This window comes from Pipistrellus kuhlii, unplaced genomic scaffold, assembly GCF_014108245.1.
Source record: "Pipistrellus kuhlii isolate mPipKuh1 unplaced genomic scaffold, mPipKuh1.p scaffold_m20_p_40, whole genome shotgun sequence".
NCBI lineage: Eukaryota > Metazoa > Chordata > Mammalia > Chiroptera > Vespertilionidae > Pipistrellus > Pipistrellus kuhlii.
Window position 1 is genome coordinate 745727 of NW_023425541.1, and position 12337 is coordinate 758063.

The 12337-nt window shown below is 40.6% G+C and overlaps 1 long non-coding RNA gene across 1 annotated transcript; it reads left to right on the forward strand.

Moving 5' to 3' along the window:
- The first annotated feature begins 270 nt into the window (after nucleotides 1-270).
- Nucleotides 271-647, forward strand: LOC123651244. Its single transcript, XR_006739820.1, has 2 exons — nucleotides 271-367; nucleotides 590-647. It is a non-coding gene; the product is annotated as an uncharacterized LOC123651244 (long non-coding RNA).
- Nucleotides 648-12337: the final 11690 nt, after the last annotated feature.

Below are 12337 nucleotides of genomic sequence, written 5' to 3' on the forward strand. Positions count from 1 at the left end.
TAAGGTACCTTTAACATTGTTGGAGAGAGTTTTTCATTAATGTACTTCCCAATGGACAAGAATCTCCTGGTTGTGGTCTTTGAAATTTTTTTCTCCTGCAAGTACTGTGAATTGAATGTTACTATTTTATTAGTTTTTATAATGCAGAATGTCTGATTTTTGGTTTTCCTTATATTTGGGAAACAAAAGATTTAAAAATCAACAATATTTTAAACAGACATAAGAATAATTATTCTCAATTAAGTTAGTTCCATAACTATCTCAATAATTTGCCAGTTTTTTTTAAATCCACTTATTCCTTGAAGTTCTATAAATCTTCATCCAGTTCAAAGATATGACCTTCTTATAAGCATGCAATTTAGAGTAGGTCTGCCGAAACTGGTTTGGCTCAGTGGATAGAGCGTCAGCCAGCAGACTGAAAGGTCCCGGTTCGATTCCAGTCAAGGGCATGTACCTTGGTTGCGGGTACATCCCCAGTAGGGGATGTGCAAGAGGCAGCTGATCGATGATTCTCTCTCATCGATGTTTCTAACTCTCTATCCCTCTCTCTTCCTCTCTGTAAAAAATCAATAAAATATATTTAGAGTAGGTCAGAGTCCTTTCCATGGATTTTTCTAAAGATATAATATACCTGCAAATGCATCAGAGTAAAACAATGAATATCCATGAATGATAAAACTTAAAAATGGCATGGTTATAGATTTGATTACAATGCAATTGATAAAAAAACTTTGCTTTTCTTTAAGATATAACATTCAAAGACAACAATTTATTGGTAAATAATAATTACTGTAAAAAGAAATAGATAATAATATAAAATCTGTGTGTACATATATATATATATATATATATATATATATATATATATATATTTAGATTCAATATATAATTTCAGCATATAAAAATAAATAATATGTAAGATTTTAAAATGTGGCAAATCTTTTTTGAAAGGGTGTATTGAGCACTGAAAATAATTCATAAACTCCCAATATATGAAACATAAATATCCAGAGTATCACTGGGGAATCATCACTCTTGGCTTGCCTGGTGTTTCTGATTGGACACCTGCTATCCCTGAGAGTTTTCCTGTTTGAACTTGGCTCTGAATCTTTGCACGTTCTTTTCTGAAGTAGACTGAAAGTTCTATAACATTCATTTTAACAAAACATGTATATAAATAGAACATAGTTATTAATTTTATTTGACAAAACTTCCCACATAATTAATAGCCCTCAACCCATACCATATCATTTTTCATCTTCTTCTCCATATTTTATATCCCTTATCACTTGTTTGACATTTTATTTCATTGCATATTTACTTGATTAGTTGTTTATTGTCTATCTTCCCCACTAGAATGTTAGCTTCAGTAGGGCAAGGACTGTGGCCATCTCATTCACTATTGAAGCCCCAGTAGTTAGAAGAGTATCTGGCATATGATGAGAGCTTAGTAAATATTTGTCTAATAAATAAGTGAAATCTATAAAGGGGTAAATCAAGATCCACAAAGGAGAACAGGTTTGTCTCAAATCACACAGTCAGTCACTGCTTCAGACAGGACTAGATCCCATGTCCCTCTCATTCTCTCCTGACTCCCAGGACAGTGCTTAGCTCAAAAACCACTCTGTTGATTTGGGGGCCAGGAAACTGAAGAGGGGCATTGGGTTTGGTGGCTACAGTGAATGTCAATCACTACAGCTTTGAGAAGTCCTGTTTGCCTCGTATAGAAGAGAGCTATGGCTTTAGCCATAAACAGCCCCTTACCCAGATAGCACCCCAGTGGTCTAGGGGACTGGGTGAGAGCATGGATGATGACCACTGGTGGAGACATTCCTGCTAACTGCAGATGGGATAGCAAAAGTAGCCTGGGATTGTTTATTATTATTCTCTCTATACGACTCCTTGTGAGAGGCTGTTGAGTATGAGAGTTACGTATTCAGGCCCAGGAGCCAGTCAGCCAGGATTAGAAAGCAGACTCTACTACTTGCCACTTGTATGACTCCAGGTAAACATCTCTGAACTGCCTCTATTTCCTCATCTCTACCTACCATACATGGTTACTACCAGTGTTAAATGAGGTAATCCATGAAAATTGTTTAGAGGGGTGTCTGGTACAAAGTAATGCATGTGATCCATGACTGTGGTTATTTTATTATAATTCATTATTAAACTTCCTTGTTATTATTGCTTTATTGTGGGGAAGCATGGGACTTGCTTGGAAAGTCTGTAGGAGCAATCTCCGAAAGGTCGAGGGCCTCTAGAGGGACCTTGATGAAGGCAGCAGACCCTACCTTGACTTTTCCAAACAAGTCTGAGCCCCGGGGTGTTTTACTGGGATCTTTATGTTTAGATTTCAAAATGTCCTTACTTAAAGGACACATGTGTTTTCTCAAGGATGCTTACATTACTGATAGTATCTAATAGTTAATTTTAGTTCAAGATGTGAGATGAAAGGGAGAGATCAAGCAAAGGATTTATGTGCACACATAATAGTCTAAGCAGTGGTCAAGGACAATAGGGGAGTGGGGACATAAGTGAGGGGGGTGGGGGATTGGAATGGGGGTGGAGGACAATTATGTGATACCTTAATCAATAAAGAAATTAATAAAATAAAATAAATAAAATAAAATAAATTAAAAAAAAGATGTTGTTACAATAAAAGCCTAAGGAGTCAGGCAAACAGGGCTATTTGCTCCTATAGCCAAGCAGTCTCTTAGCCTTTCTTTCACAGAAACATATGTCGGAGTAATTCAATAATCCATTGCTCAGGGTCTGCCAGTCAGTCCAATAAAATAACATTTATTGAGAATAATTTCCACCAAGCTGCACTAAATGCTTTAACTTTTTAATTTAAACCTCCCACCAAAGTAGGTGCTATGATTTTCTGGCTGTGGAGGGAGAGCGCATAAGCTCAGAAGAGGGAACACTGCTCTGCTCTAACTCTTTACGTTACTCTCCTGTCACATGCAGGGGACTTCCTCTTATAAGCCTCGAGCCAGTTGGAAGTGGGTGAAAAGGAACCATTGCCTTGTTGCTGGCTGACTACCATCCTGATGGAGCCACAAAATGGGCTAGATAAAAGGGGAGAGATCAGCTATAGCAACCTCCCCAGGATACAAATGGGAAAACTGAGGGTCACAGAATAAATTTTAAGTTGAACTGGAGGGATACTTACAGATCCACCCCCCTCTGGACAAATCTCTGAAGCACTGATGAGAAAAGTCCTCAAAGATAGGCACAGGTGTGTTCAAAGCAGGCTTCAGACCTTCTAGGGTTCCAGCATTTGGCCCTTTGATCATCTCAGGTCTCTTAAAGGGAAGTGAGCCTAGGGGGAGTAAGTTATTCTGGGCCCTGTCATGACATGTGCCTCCAGAGACCCAAGCCTGGCCTTTTGCCATGGGGTCTCTGGGAGCCTTCTGGCTGCCAGCCATGGCACTCTGCCTTTGGAGCCTTGGGAGAGGAGGAATCACTGCTTAATGGCTTCCTGCCCAGAAAGTCTCTAGAACTGCTTGCTGCTAACTATACTAAAAGAACAGAGTTCAGTGCATCCATTGTGTCAGGTTCAGATAGCAGGCTACACTTCTGGATCTGGAGAGGTTTGAGGATGGGAGTGACTGAAGGAGGTAAGACACCATCTCATCAGAAGATGTTCACAAAAGGACATACACCTAGGTTATCTGAGCTAGGAGAGTGCTGTGATGCCCCGAGTCCAGGGGAATGGAAGAAATGGCCTTTGAAAACTCAGATTCTCATTGGGGCACTACCTGACTTCCTATGGATTCCCAGGACAGCACAGGAGTTCTGAGTGGAGTTGTGATTATTGGCCAGAATGGAGATTTTCCCAGACTTACTCTGTTCTTAACCCCATACAGGAGTCACACAATAATAGACTTGAGACTTAGAGACTTGCGACCCCACTTCTCATTATATAGCCAGGAAAGCTGAGGCCCAGAAAGGGAGGGGAATCCTGGAGGTGCTAAAGTGAATTGTGATTCCTGACTTTAGTGCAGGGCTAGAGAATGACCCCTTAACCCAGGGACCAGAACTTCCAGTTTGAGAAGGTTTCCTAAGGCTACAGCTTTTCCCTATCCACCAACTGCCTTCACACCTACCTGGGGCTCTCCTTCCTGAGCCTTTTCCTGGGCACTTTTTTTTCACAGCCCCTGTGTGGTCTTGGTTGTAACCACAGTTCCCCAAGGAGAACTGGTGTATCACTGGGCAGGAGAAAAGCAAGGAAGCATGCTTGAATGCAGGTGTTGGGACTGGCTGGTGAGCATGCAGGCGGGCTGGACATTCCAAGCTTGGAAACTGTAATGTTCAGGGAATTTCAGTTGTCATTGCTGTCCAGTCCCAGCCAAATGGTTAACAGTGCCCAGTTTGAATCAGTGACCCGCCTCCTGGTCCCTCCTCCTGGTCCCTCCTCCAGCCAGCCTCTTATCTCCCTCCTTTCTTTCCTCCCTCCCTCCCTCAGCCTGGGAGGCGCTTGGAGTGGAGGCAAGCTGAGCTCAGGATAGCCGCTGCTCTCCACTTCTCCCCTCTCTGTGCAGTGCTGGCTGATGGAGCACTCACCAAACCCCTGGTCCCCTGTAGCCTAGTCCCCAGAGAGGAAGAGGCCTGTTCCCAGCAGAACTCAACCGGGGCCCTGCCAGCTTCCCGTACCCCACTATGCCTCTGCTGGATGTTTTCTGGGCTTGTTTCAGGAAAGTAATGGTAAGTGGCTTCTCAGCCCCAGCCCACCCTCTGATCTGGGGAGAAGGAGGCAGCTGGGGACAACTGTATGCTGGCTGGAAGACAGATGGGCTTCTGAGACTACCTTGACACTAGAAAGACTTGAGTTCAAGTCTTACCATTGTCATTTAATCAGATCTGTGATCTTTTGCAGCTTTTCCAGAAAAATGAGTAAGCTAGCTGGCTCTTTTTCATAAAACTTGTCCTTTTGCTTCCTTGGCCTAACCACTTAAGGCAATATTCTTAACGATTTTGAGCCCCCTGCCCCCAGTTGCCTCAGTTTTAAAATGAAGACAATAGCAATACCAACTTTATAGGGTGAAGAGATTGGTGTTATTATTGGTATATTAAATGTTTACAAATATAAGCAGTAATGTGTGTAAGGTTCCTAATGTGATAACTGGTATGTAGCATCTATAATGGTAACTATTATTATGATTATTATTACTGATTTGCATAAACATTTATCAAGCACATTTTCTGTGTTTGGCACCACAAGAGTTACCTACAGGCACAAAGGTACATAGCTTCTGTCCAAAGAAAAGGGATCCTTACAGATCCACCCCCCTCTGGACAAATCTCTGAAAATCACTATTAACATTTTAGTGTATTTCTTTCAGTTTTTTTTTCATCTACAATTAATTCTTCATCTTTCAAAGCTGTGATTGTCCACTTTGCATATATTACACTGAGTGGCCAGGTTATTATGATCTCTGAACGCATAATAATTTGGCCACTCAGTATATGTATATATATATATATATATATATATATATATATATATATATATATGACAAATATTTATCAGGCATCTATTATATGCCAGACTATGCTAGATAGTCAGTTAAATATTTGCTGAGTACTGCTATATCCTGGACTCAGGGAGCACAGTAGCACGTCAGGACCCACAGGCTGTGTAGGGCATGATTTCTGCTCTCAAGAACCAAGGAACTGATATTTATTTAGTATCCTTTATGTACCAGACATAGGCACTTCCCCCCCCCCCGCCCCATTTTTGGGGATTGGTTCTTTAAAATGATTTTTTTCATTAAAATAGTTGTATCGCCCTGGGTTAGTTGGTTGGAGCATCATTCCATACACCAAAAGGTGGTGGGTTTGATTCATGGTCAAGACATAGAGGTTTCGAGTTTGAACCCCAGTTGGGGCACGTTGAAGAGGCAACCGATCTATGCTATGTTTCTCTCTTGTATCTCTTTTCTCTCTCTCTGTCTCTCTCTCTCTCTCTCTCTCTCTCTCTCTCTCTCTCTCTCTCTCTCCCTCCCCCTCCCTCTCTCTTTCTCTAAAATCAATTAAAAAAATAGTTGCATCTTCTTACTGAGACAACATTGAAAATAGAGAACTAGAGGGGAAAAAATAACTACCATCATTATTTTCAATACCCAAGAAAATTACTATTGAAATTGGGACTCAAAAGAACTATTGGCCCAGAAAGGAACTCACTACAGACTGATTCATTTGCCTCTCAGCATAACCATTATGGCTTGATGCAGTTTAGGTTCTTACAAGGGTATTTCTTGGATCACATGATCTCACACATCTAGAGGAAATAATAAACAACATAAACAGACCCAGAGAAAGAGAACCAGCGATCAGACTCTCAAACCTCAGAGGGAAAGTAAGAGAGGAGGGGGGTAAGGGGAAGAGATCAATCTAAGGACTTATGTGCATACATATGGGCCTAGCCAGTGGCCATGGACAACGAGGGTTGGGGGGGGCATATATAGGGAGGGGTTTGGAATGGGAATGGGGGAATAAGGACAATTATGTGAGACCATAATCAATAAATATTTAAAAAATTAAAAAAGAAAATCACTATTAATATTTTAGTGTATTTCTTTCAGGTTTTTTTTTCCATCTACGTTCTTTCTTCATCTTTCAAAGCTGTGATTCTCCACTGTGCATATATTACACGGAATGGCCAGATTATTATGATCTCTGAACTCATAATAATCTGGCCACTCAGTATATATATTAGAGACCCAGGGCATGAATTCATGCATGGGTGGGTGGGTGGGTGGGGTCCGGCCAGGTTGGCCAGGAGGAGGGGACATGGGTGGTTGGCAGGCCTGCCTGCTGGTCGAACTCTTGGTTGAGGGGACAATTTGCATATTAGCCATTTATTATATAGGATATACACTGAATGGCCAGATTATTATGTGTTCAGAGATCATAATAATCTGGCCACTCAGTGTATTTTGAAGGCAAATTTTAATTTTAAATATTATAAAATAAACATAATGAATGTATTAAACTACAGAGTAGACTTTGGACAAGGAGCAATACCGGAAAGCGATAAAATTAAAAAAAAAATTTTGTATTCTATTATATAACTCATTTTATTATTAGAAGCTTTATTATCAGAAATAGAATTGCTAGAAGACTGGATGGGGAGAACAATGATTATTTGGGGCCCTCTATATGCCACGCACTGTGCTAAGTGATCTGTGTGTGCCATTTCATTTTACCTCACACAACACCCCAATGACAGGCTAGAATACTTAGTCATGAGAGTCCCAGACACATGCCCAGAAGAGTAGGAATTTGAACCCAGATCTTTCATAATTTCACTTAACCAGACATCCACTTGTCATGACAAAGGTTTGTTGAGAATCAGTTGTTTCCCACAGAAATTTTCTTTTTCTTTATATGTATATTTATTGTAGACAGAATTAGAGATGTCTCCCATTTCCCCCTCTTTACCTCTTTCCACCCAGCCTCTACTCCCCACCCCTAGGTCTTCACCACCCTATTGCCCATGTCCATGGGTTATGCACATAAGTAAATAAATTCTTTGGTTTGTATCTCTCATCTGCCCACCCCTACATTGAGGTATGTCATTCTGTCCCATGCCTCCATGCTTCGGGTCTTATTTTGTCAGCCAATTTATTTTGTTCATTATATTCCATAAATAAGTGAGATCATTTGTTTTTCTCAGATTTGCTTATTTCGCTTAGCATAATAGTCTCCAGGTTCATCCGTGTTGCACCAAAATTAAGTGATCCTCTTTTTTATAGATGCATAGTATTCCATTGTGTAAATGTCCCACAGCTTTTTTATCCAATCATCTACTGATGGGCACTTGGGCTGTTTCCAAATCTTAGCTATTGTAAATAATGCTGTCATAAATAAAGGGGTTCATATATTTTCTGATTGGTGTTTCAGGGTTTATAGGATATATTCCCAGAAGTGGGATTGGTGGGTCAAAAGGCAGTTCCATTTTTAATTTTTTGATGAAACTCCATATTGTTTTCCACAGTGGCTGCACCAATCTATATTCCTACCAGCAGTGTACTAGAGTTCCCTTTTCTCCCCAACCTCACCAGCACTTTTTATTTAACTTAATTTATTGATGGTAGCCATTCTGACAGGTGTGAGCTGATATCTCATTGTGGTTTTAATTTGCATCTCTCTGATGATTAGTGATTTTGGGCATTTTTTATATGTCTCTTGGTGATTTGTCTGTCCTCTTTAGAGAAGTATCTATTTAGGTCTTTTGCCCATTTTTTAATTGGATTGTTTGTCTTCCTCTTGTTGAGTTGTATGAGCTCCTTATATATTTTGGAGATTAACTCCTTATCAGATGTATCATTAGCAAATATGTTCTCCTATATAGTGGGTGCCCTTTTCATTTTGATGGTGGTTTCTTTTGCTGTGCAAAAGCTATTTTGATGTAGTCCCATTTGTTTAATTTTCCTTTGTTTCTCTTGCCCTAGGAGATGTATCAGCAAAAAGTCTACTAGATTTTACTGCCTATTTTTTCTTTTAGGATTTTTATGGTTTCCTGGGTTACATTTAAGTCCTTTATCCATTTTGAGTTTATTCTTTTAAAAAAATATTTTATTGATTTTTTTACAGAGAGAAAGAGAGAGGGATAGAGAGTTAGAAACATCAATGAGAGAGAATCATCGACTAGCTGCCTCTTGCATACCCCCTACTGGGGATGTGCCTGCAACTAAGGTAGATGCCCTTGACAGGAATCGAACCTGGGACTTTTCAGTCCATAAGCTGACGCTCTATCCACTGAGCCAAACCGGTTTCAGCTTGAGTTTATTCTTGTGTATGGTGTAAGTTGATGGTCCAGTTTTACATTTTTGCATGTGTCTGTTCAGTTTTCCCAGCACCATTTCTTGAAGAGACTATCTTTACTCCATTGTATGGTCTTTCTTCATTTGTTAAATATTAATTGACAGTAATGGTGTGGGTCAATTTCTGGGGTATCTGTTCTATTCCATTGGTCTATATGCCTCTTCTGCTGCCAGTACCAGGCTGTTTTGATTACATAAGTTATTTTTATTCTGAATTGAAATTCCTTTAGCTAAAATTTCCCCTAAGGCATATTTTATTTTTTTTGAAAATAGGTTTTATTGTGCAGTAATTTACATAAAATAAAATAGACTAATTTTTTAAAACATTTTGATGAGTTTTGACAGATTTATGTGTCATCTGCTTGCAAAAGCTCCTTTGTGCTCCTTCCCATTCAAATTCCACTTCAGACCCTGTGAGGCTTATTTTTGTCTTTTAATAATTTTTTATTTCTAAATTATACTCGACATACAGTATTATTTTAGTTTCAGGTGTGCAACCCTGTGAATGGACATTTATACAACCTACAAAATGATCATCCTGATAAATCTAGTACCCATTTAAAACCATACATAATTATCACAATATTATTGACTATATTCCCTATGCTGTCCTTCACATCCCCATGACTATTCTTTTTTTTTTAATTGATTATGGTCTCACATAATTGTCCTTATTCCCCCATTCCCATCCCAAACCCCTCCCTAGATATGCCTTAAACTTTGTGTAGTATGTCAATTTAGTTTGCTGCAATTCAGTTAATCATTGCCTTAATATTTTAAAATTAATTTCTATTTTTTAATCACAGTTTTAAATAATATTACAGTAAACATCATTTAAGTTCTTTTTTTTTTTGTAGTGATTCCCAAAGATTGAATTTCTAAGCTAAAAAGTTATGAGCAATTTTTTTATGGCCCTGGATGTGATTACCAAATGCTTTTATAAAGAAGGTCTCACTGGCAGTGAATGCCCTCCGAGGCTATGGTTATCTGTCCTTCAGAGGGCCAGCTGATAGCTCTCAGGCAGTAAGACCAGTGGGCAGCAGCTAAACATGCCTCCAGACATAAGGGGAAGTCAAGCCATCAAACATTTGCTGGCTGGACAGTGGCTGAACATTTGGAGTCAGTGTTGCTCCTCTGCTCCCTTCCAAGGTCATCTATGATTTGGGAGGTGCCAATTTGGTAACTGAAAGCCTTTGAGGTCTATAAAATAGAAAGGATGATGATCCAAGTGAATACTAAACAGTGATCCCACCAATTTATTAATTGTGGTGGTAATCTATACCGCAAACCATTGTTTTCCTGCTTTTATAGATAGAGAAAGGACCTTAGGAGCTACTGAGAATTGTTTACAAGGTCACTCAGGTATGACTGATAGAGTTGGGGTCCACACTTTTCTTGACAATGTATGGCTTTTCACATTTCAACCTAATAGGAAGATCTTCAAACAACTAGCTTGACTATGAGAGGATGAATGTAAGTCTGGGACCCTTTAAAGTAAATATCACTTCCAGCGGAAAGGACTTGAAAAGGTTTCATAAAAGGTCACATTTGGACTGAGAATGAGGCTTTAAGGAAGAGAAGAATTTGTTGGTCCAAAAGGGGGAAAGGACATTATAAGCATGCCTGGCAGAGGGAACTTCATGAACAAGAGTCTGGAGGCAGTCAAGTGGTGGTGGGTTGGGGAAAGGGCCGGTTTCATGATGTGCCTCAAATGCAGGGTTTGCGGGGAGAGGAATTGATTCGTGGGTTTGTGATCTTAACCTAAAGAGGGTCCCAAATGAGATTTTCTAATCTGCAGCAAAATAAGAGAAAAGTGGAGATAATGTAGTGCAGTATGGGTTCAAATGATCTTTCTTTAATGAAATAGGAGTAAGAGATTTTTAAAATTTTCTAATCTAAGAAAAATGAAAACATTTGTGACTTCTGACTGCTCCCCTATTTAATTATTTAAACACTAGAGGCCTGGTGCATGAAATTCGTGCATGGGTACAGTCTTAGGCCTTGGCTGTGATCAGGAGGAATCTTCCCCAGCTGCCCACAGCCAGTCCCACCACTACTGCCACCCCCCCCATTCCCCTTTTGCCATCAGTGCCTGACCGCCAGGAGAAGGGAATGAGAGGTCAGCTGTTCCTGTGGAACAGGGGTGGTCAGCCCCACCCCTGCCACAGGTTGCCCTCTGTGTGTGGGGTGACCGGTGGGGCGGGGGTCTTGGCCTGGCACCACCCACACCCCCCACCTCCCACCCCTGGTTCCCCATTTGCCATCTGGTGATCAGAGCCTGTTGACTGGGGAAAGGGACTGAAAGATGGCCAGTGCACCTCATAGTGACTGGTCCAGTGGTTGTTCTGGTCATTCCACCTTTAGGGTCAATTTGCATATTATCCTTTTATTATATAGGAATAGAGGCCTGGTGCACAGGTGGGGAACAGCTGGCCTGACCTGATGGGGTCCCTGGATCTGGATGGGGGTATCAGCCAGCTGGGATGAGGGGCCGCAAGTAGTTTGCAGGCCAATCACGCATCCATTAGAGTGGGGGTCCCCACTGGGGAGCAAGGCCAGCCTGATCAAGGGGCTAAGGTGTTCTGGTCTCTGGTCATTCTAGTCATGATGGCATTGAGGTCACTGGAATTTTATATATAGATAGATTGTCTTCCAGATCAATGAAATTCCAAAGTCTGGAGACTGTTGTATTAGGGGCCATGGAAATTTTAATAAAGTGTGGATATAATTAAATGGATGGTTCTAAGAAAAATGTTCTAGCAGTCTCCAGTAGCAACAATGTGGAAGGGCCCACATGGTAATATGGAGTCCAGTAAGGTAGCTACAATGGCAGTGAGGATGGGTATGGAAGATATGAGAGATAGGTCTAGTGATAAGGATAGGGCAAGGGGAAAGTGAAAGTACTTGAGAGGTTTGATGCCCGAATGGCACTACCACCACCCTGGCCAACCATTTTGGGTGCTTGACATAGATTTAACTCCCTTTATGCTCATTATCCCAATTTTTTTAGACTCCCAGAAAATACTCCCAGCCCGTGCTAACCTCTTAGAAATTGTTGGGGTAAGAAAACCTCAAGAAAGGCCAGGGACCTCTAGCCCAGGTCCTAGACACTAGCACTCACACACACATTCACTTATGTGTATATACACAAACAGAGTGTACACATATGTTTGTTCACACTCTCAGATAAACATACATATGCCATTAAAGCTTGCATACACACCCACATAGAGACAAACACATGCAAATACACATGCACACATAGACAATGCACAGCGTTAAGCATATAAACTCACATACAAATGCCTGAATGCACATACAGAAGTAGGCACACTTGCACACTAACACATGCCTTCCCATATACAGGCATAGCATGCAGACACACATGGACCCAAAACATTCACAAAATTATGTAGACATACAGAAGCATGCAGTGTAAAGACATGTACATGCACATGTACACACAGGGCTGTGGCAGATGCCAATTAACACTTGGTTAAATC